Source organism: Suricata suricatta, chromosome 2 (assembly GCF_006229205.1).
Source record: "Suricata suricatta isolate VVHF042 chromosome 2, meerkat_22Aug2017_6uvM2_HiC, whole genome shotgun sequence".
Classification (NCBI taxonomy): Eukaryota; Metazoa; Chordata; class Mammalia; order Carnivora; family Herpestidae; genus Suricata; species Suricata suricatta.
In genome coordinates, this window is record NC_043701.1 from 172,780,514 (window position 1) to 172,788,582 (window position 8,069).

Sequence of the window (8,069 nt, forward strand, 5' to 3'; positions counted from 1 at the left end):
TATATATATATATATATACAATGGAGTACTACATGGCAATGAGAAAGAATGAAATATGGCCATTTGTAGCAAAGTGGATAGACCTCGAGCGTGTCATGCTAAGCGAAATAAGTCAGGCGGAGAAGGACAGATACCATATGTTTGCACTCATAGGTCTAACAGGAGAAACCTAACAGAGAACCATAGGGAGGGGAAGGGGGAAAGAGAGTTGGGAGAGAGAGGAACGCAAATCATGAGAAACTATTGAATGCTGAAAACAAACCGAGGGTTGAAGGGGAAGGGGGAGTGGGGAAAAGAGGTGGTGGTGATGGAGGAGGGCACTTGTGGGGAAGAGCACTGGGTGTTGTATGGAAACCAATTTGACAATAAACTATTTAAAAAAAAAAAGAGTCTTGAATAGAAAATGGTATGTAACAGTGACCGTGCTTTCTCAGAACTGTTTTTAATGACGTTATTCTAGAATGTTTTCTTTCCAGATGATGATTGAGAAGTTAATTTAAAAAAATGGTGCCAGGTACCACAACAGTGACAGAACTTTGCTCTTTTCTGGGGTTTTGTTTTTTTACCTTCCTTTTTCTTTTTTGTTAATGGAGTGTGCTGGATGTCTCTATAATTTTGTTCAGATGACCACAGAACCTGGAAAAGCTATTGCTGCTATTGATGCATAACATATTGCTATTGGTCCTTTTACATAAATACATAAATATATACATACATATAAATATACATAAATAATTTGAATTTTTGGAAACCTTAGCTGTGCTGTCATCTTTGGAAAAAGTACGCAAGTCGCAGTGTTGGGTTGACATTGTACAGACATTAACAGCCATATTGGTCTAGAAATGTTAAACACAATTTTTTCCATTTGTCCAGGGGTAATGCACTATATTAAATATGTAAGGTCTTATATACATGGGTTTGATTACAGAAACTAATAAAGTATTCTCTAGATAATGAAAAAGAAAAAGAAAAAAGAAAAAGGTACAGGAAGCCAGGACCATTTTGTAATCAATCTAAGTGGTTTGTCAGTTTCAGTAGAGAATGTGATAAAACAATTTGTTCGCCTACATTTGAGGTGTAAAACTTATTAGAATTCCACAGAAATTCCTTTCCCTTGTAATAACTGGCTAGATGTGGTACAGGTGGTCCTTGCATTTTGCCTCAGCACCATTTCTTTCCCAGAGAACAATTCTTCTAGATTAATGTATTAATGGGTTCTCTCTCTCTCCCCCTCTCTCTGCCCCTCCCCTGCTGACATGTGTGTTTCTTTCTCTGTCTCTCAAAATAAATAAGTAAACTTAAAAAACAACAACAACATGGATTTCAGTAAATCAGCATTCATTTTCCCTGAACACCCTGACCTCCAGTCTGCAGCGGGGTTAGCATAAATATTTTGCCCAAAGGCGAATTCATGATGCTCCTTTTTTCATATTTTCAAATAATACATGTATATATCCAAGTAAATAAACTGTTTTTCTTCCCAGACCAAGTAAAAATTAATGTTTTCCAGGACGAAATCAATTAATTTTGCCACAAAGGGCAGAAATCAACTCAAGACTGTTCAGGACATTATTCAAAATTGCATTTCTTACACAAAAACAGTGTCAAATCACACTGTCACAGGAAAGGCTATAAAACCAGCCACTAACCACAATAATAATGATACATAATATTTTTGGACAGAAAGCAAAGAATGAGCTATCAACCGCATTCCCTTATCAGATGACATTGTTGGATGTCACATGGTATCAATGGCAAGCCGTGTGAAATTATTATTCTGAACATGCCGGAGACATGTTTCCCATTACTCTTGGACAGCATCACTCACGTGCAGAGTGGGAATTGGTCCCTGACACATGTGCACAAAGAAGAGTGCTTTACACATCCTTTTGTTCCAGTTTATCACTGAGTTTGCATATAGTGATTATTTCGTAAGCCATAACGCAGACTGAAAACAATTCACTGGAGGAAGGAAGGTCAGAACACCGCTGGGTTTACAGCGGCGGAGGGGGGGGGTAGGGGGTGGGTCTCAAGCTATCAAAAGTCGCACCTGTGCTCCCAGCCTGCTTGTCTCACATGCCGTCCTCGCCATCTTACTTAATGCAACTCCAACTTTCCAGTTGTTGAAGCCAAAATTTTGGAGTCATTCGTAACATCTCCACTTCCCAAACTCCCATCTAAATCCTATCAGTTCTACCTTCAAAATATATCTAGCATCTGGGCATGTCTCGCTATTTCAATTGATGATATGACAAGGTTCTGGGCTTTACTCATCCCCAAGACCTATGACAGTAACTAGGAGACATGCAGACAATAACCACCTAACTACTGCAAGATGCATGAGTGAATTACCAGGATCGAACTATCCAGAGTATGGGGGCACCTGGGTGGCTCAGCCGGTTAAACGTCCAACTTTTGATTTCAGGTCATAATCTCATGGTTCGTGAGTTCAAGCCCTGTGTTGGGCTCTGTGCTGACAGCTCAGAGCCTGCTTGGGGTTTTCTCTCTGTTCCTCTCTCTCTGACCGTCCTCTGCTCGCTCTCTCTTTCTCAAAATAAATAAATAAGACATTTAAAAATATTGAGAGTATGTTAATTGAATCATCAGATTCACAAGTATGTTTCATAAGATTTAATCCAACAAGTAGCTTCTGAGCACTTAGTATGGGCCAGGCGTGTGCATTTTCTTGATGTTATTGACTTTTAATTTATGTACAAGAAAACACATCCATTTTAAGTATAGTTCAATTAGTTGTTCCAGCACCATTGGTTGAAAAGAAAATTTTTGTTCCATTGTATTTTCTTTGCTCTTTATCAAAGATCTGTTGACTGTATTTTTGTGGGTCTATTTCTGGGCTCTCTATTCTGTTCTATTGATCTATTTGTGTGTCCTTTGCCAAGATAGCACTGTCTTGATTACCGTAGCTTTGTAGTAAGCCTTGACATAGAGTAGTGTCAGCCCTCCAAATTTGTTCTCCTCCTTCAATAAATATTGTGTTGGCTATTCTAAGTCTTTTACCTCTCTCTATATACTTTAGAGTTGATATGTCAATATCCACAGAATTTCTGGAATTTTGTTTGGAATTGCATTGAATTGGTAAGTCACATTAGAGAGAGCTGACATCTTGACAATACTGAGTCTTCCTAGCCATAAAAATGAAATACTTCCCTATTTATTTAGTTAGTTCTTTTTTATTTTTGTCTATCAGAGTTTTGTAATTTCCCTCATATAGATGTCTTTTGAAGAGGAGGATTCTTAATTTTCATAAAGTCCGGTTTACCTATTTTTTAATAGAATATGTTTTATTTCCTGGCTAAGAAATTTTTACCTGCCCCATCGTACTAAAGATTCTTTCCTATGTTTTCTATTAAAAAGGGGGTGATGGTCATGGTGGGGGGCACTTGTGGGGACAAGCACTGGGTGTTATATGGAAACCAATTTGACAACTATAAAAAATGTTTTAATTTTAGCTTTTGTATTCAGGTCTGGCTCTCAGCACCTGGTTTGATTTGATTTTTAAAAATTTTTAGTAATCTCTATTCCCAGTGTGGGGCTCAAACCCATGACCCTAAGATCAAGAATCATATGCTCTACTCACTAAGTCAGTCAGGTGCCCCTTTCAGCACTTTAAATAAGCCATTTCCCTGTCACCCTCTTTGCTTCTGTTGAGAAATCTGCAGTCATTCTTATCTTTGTTTTCTCTGCATAGGATGTGTTTTTTTCACCCTCTGCCTTTAAGAATTTTTTTTAACCATTGGGTTTCAGCAATTTTACTCCAGTTGCCTTTGTACACATTGATTTATCCTGCTCGGGATTGTAGCTACCATTTTTTTAAAGTCAATATTGGAAAATTTCAGCCATTATTTCTTTAAATATTTTACTTGACACCTAAGAATCCAATTATGTGTTCATTCAATTGCTTATTTTTCCACAGATCACGAATGCTCTATGAAATTTTTCAGCCTTTTTTTCTCTCTGTACTTCAGTTGGGATAGTTTTGATTGCCCTATCTTCAATTTACTGATCTTTTCTTCAGCCATGATTAATCTGCCATTATATCCATGCCTAATAATTTCTATTCTTCAACTCATTGTGTCCATGTTTTCCTTTGAATCTTAAATATATTTATACTAGCTATAATAGGTATTTTAAAGGTCTTGTCTGCTAATTTTATCATCTTGATGAGTTCTGGATCTCTTTCTCTTAACTGATGAGTCATATTTTTCTGCTTCTTTGCATGCTAATAGTTTGAGAGTAGATGCTGGGTATTTATTATGTTATACATTGAGCTCATTATTGTCTTTTATTAAAGAGACTTGTAAGTGTTTGTTTATTGATTTATCTATTTATTTATTTTTAGTTATATGGGGCAGGCAGTGAACTTAATTGCAGATCAGTTTGATCTTTTTCAAGTTTGTTTTTATAGTTCTTTAAACTAGGTGGGAATTAGCTTTTAATCTTGGGCTGTGTTAACCTCCCCCCTACAGCTGGCCTTTGGGCAGTAGGTGTCTGCTGAATGCTTGATTGTTCAATGAAATCTCTCACACCATCAGGCTGAGGAGTGTCTCCCAATTGTGTGTGAGCTCTAGGAGGTGTTCAGTTTATAAAGTCTCTCAATGGTTGGTTGTTATTTGATCAGCCTCGTGGAATTTTACTATTTACCTGCACAGCTTAGCACCTATTCATCCAAAGACTCAGGTGGACCCCATGCCAATTTCTGAAACTCTTTATCTTTGTAGCTTCCTCCTCTCCAGTGCTCTGCTCTGTAAATTCTAACTACTTTAGCCTCCCTGAGCACTGACCCTATTTCCTCCGCCCAGTGAGTCTTCCTTGCCCTGTTTGGAATCTCCCTTTCTGTGCTGGTGTCCAGGAAATGTCTCCAGACATATATCCTTCTTATTCACTTATTACCATCTTGTACTACTTATTGCCCAATATTTGAAAATCATTGATTCATATATTTTATTTATGATACAATGATCTGATACCAGTTGTGCCATTGTGGCTAGAAGTAGAAGTGCCTCAGCTTATAATTTTTGAAATGACTTTGCTACTTATCTTACAAGGTTGGTTATAAAATACACATGTGTATTTGTCTCTAGTTTCGCTGCTTCTCTGTGAGGATCCTCAAATAGTTTCTAATTGTTTCATCCTCAAAATATCTTAGGTATAGAACAACAAGGAGGATTTTTTTTGGTACAACCTTTTAATCTTTTGCTTTTGCTTGCTCTTTTTCCCCCCTTTCATCACATCTGCCAAGATCCAGGCTATGATCTCTGGGTCTGTGGAATTTTGCATTTCTAACTATTTGCTCTTTTCCTGCTCAATGACATTGGGAAAATCATGCTGTTCTCTTCAAAGTACCCTATAGTTGGATCCCATTCAAACTTCCTGAGAGTTTATACCATGAAAGGAGTATAGAGTAGCTATAAAATTGGACAAAAGTGTATGCGACAAGGTTATAAACCTCAAAGAAGCTAACCAATTTTTAAAGGCTTATTTGTAATGTTATGAAGAATAAATGTAATCTAGAATTGTGTTATTTAACATGGTAGGTACTAGCCACATGTGGCCATTGAGCACCTGAAATGTGGGTAGTGCCACATGTTGGAATGATCACATTTTGGGTATTTTAGATTAAATAAATTATTAAAATATATTTCACCTATTTTTTTTTACTTTTTTACAATGTGGCATACAGTACATTCCTAATGGGCAGTGCTGATCTAGAAGGCACAGAGCAGGAGAAGGGAAATGGAGTTTTAAGAAGAATAATAGTATAGTCAGTCTACATTTCAAACCTGACTGCCACACAGTGTGTAGAAGACAGACAAAAGATGAGACAGTCTGAGGACAAAGGAAACAATTCAAAGGCTACCAGGATGAGCCAGGAAAGAAATGATTATCAAATTCAATGCCACAAAAGTTGTATCTCTATTTGATAAAGCTGTCATTTGCTGCATTAGTTGTAGGGAAGCAAAGTATAAATAAAATAGGTCATCCAAGATATACGTGTGACTTTGTTTTGGAAAGCAGAGACTCAGTCTTATACATGTGTATATACACACATACTAACACCTCCTGGTGTACCCATTCTTGACCATTTTTTAGATCAACTCCTGATGAACACAGCCCAAGAGAAATTGGCCTTCTGTGGATTCACACAAACAAGTAATATGGAGTTGGTAGAAAGAACTTGTCTCTCCAGATTTGGGTCTGCTCATTACCAACCATCCCTGGGCAGTTTGCTTAAACTCTCTTGAGTCTCACTATTTGCATAAGAAAAATAGCTAAACCTTCCACAGGTTCTGTGGGAGATTAAAATAAAAAACTTTACAAGTATGTCAAACTAAATACTTAATGCAATAAAATTATAGGTATGCTTGCTATTCTACTCCACAAAGTAAACCATTTTCATGCATCATGGAGGAGGGTTGACCGTAACTTCACTCCCTTGGGTCTTATGAAGTAAGCCACCTCACGTTTGGCAAGGTGCCTGCTCTGGACGGTGTGAGGAAAACCAACCCCCGGCTCAGCGTTCTTCTGCTCAGAGCAGTCTGGCATCCTCAAGTGAGCATGCTCTGACTCCCACTGGTGGCCCTGGCAGGAGGCTGAACTGGATAAGGAAGGACAGGACAAGATCTCTGAAGGCTAAGTAAACAAGACCTCGTTCGACCAACATGCTGGTCATCTGGCCACACAGGTGTCTCAGGGCTTTTTCTTTCCCTCACTTGAGTTTGATATCACAAGGTTTCCAGAATCGGAGCCTAAGCATATGTCAATATTTAACCCCTCTGCAAACATTGCTCCTGGATTAGAAACTTCCCAGTTGGACATTTTTATTTTTAAATGTCCAAGGTTTTAGAGTCAAAGTTGAGTCAATGTTATGTAATGTGCTGCTGAATTCAAGAGACATGAGATGACTTTTCTGTGGGAGTCTGCTTTCAATGCAATGAGACACCTGGGGAGGAAAGCTAAATCTCTATCCTCCAATACAGGGCCACCTCCTAGCCCACAATCCCGAGATGTATGGAGTAACAAAGGCTAGTGGAGAGTGGGGTTGGGGTGATAGCTCCAACTCCCCCACCTGCAGTGTTCGAGAATTTCCTACATATCCAGCACACTGAACACCTCCAATTACACTTAAGTCGCCTCTGTGAGCCCAGCAACACTGGGTGAATTTTCACCAAATGCTGAGGTATTATGTGGCTTCCAATTGCTTGTAAAACAACAGTCACTGCCAGGGATTAAGTTGAAAAACACTGCCCATTAGAATTAAAATTATACAAAAACTGAGAGAAGAATTGAGCAACTACTTTTTTATAATTCAGTAACTAGCAGGAAAGGGGACCTTTAAAACCAAAAATTTAAAGGGAAAATCTGTCAGAGTGTTAATATTATGTATTAATACCATCCAGGTAAAGTATACACCCAAGGATTCAATGTTTGGTACCTGAACTGTTCTTGAAAGTAAGGGAAATCATTGTACAACAAAATAATCTCTATCGGTTGAGGTAATGCCAGTTGTTATAATCCTGAAATATCAATGACTTAAATCAATAGGAATTTATTTCTTGCTTATGTAAATTTCAGAATGGATGTTCATCATTCATGGGTGGTTTTCTTCTAAGCAGGAAACCCAAGCTCCTTTCATTTTGTGGCTCTTCCAGCTTCCACACATGGCCTTCAAGATCACGAAACTTGTCTACATCAAGCCGTGGAAGATAAGGCACATGGAGGATCATGTGTGGGTTTGTGGGTCTATGTGAACAGGACTGGAACTGGTACACATCTCTGCATTCACATCTAATTGGCCAGAAGTTGATCGTGTGGCCCATCTCCCTGCAAAGGAGATTGGGTAATAGAGTCTAGTTCTATTTCCTATAGGAAGAGGTCAAAAATCTCTACTATATACTCTATAAACAGATATTCCTAGATCACGTTAGTGATCTCAAGGAAACAATATGGTTCATAAAATTGTACAGCCCAGCTAAAGAGTTCAGCAAGATTGAATTTAGGGGAAGTCATTGATCCAGAGCTTACATGATAGACTGCTGATTATATACAAT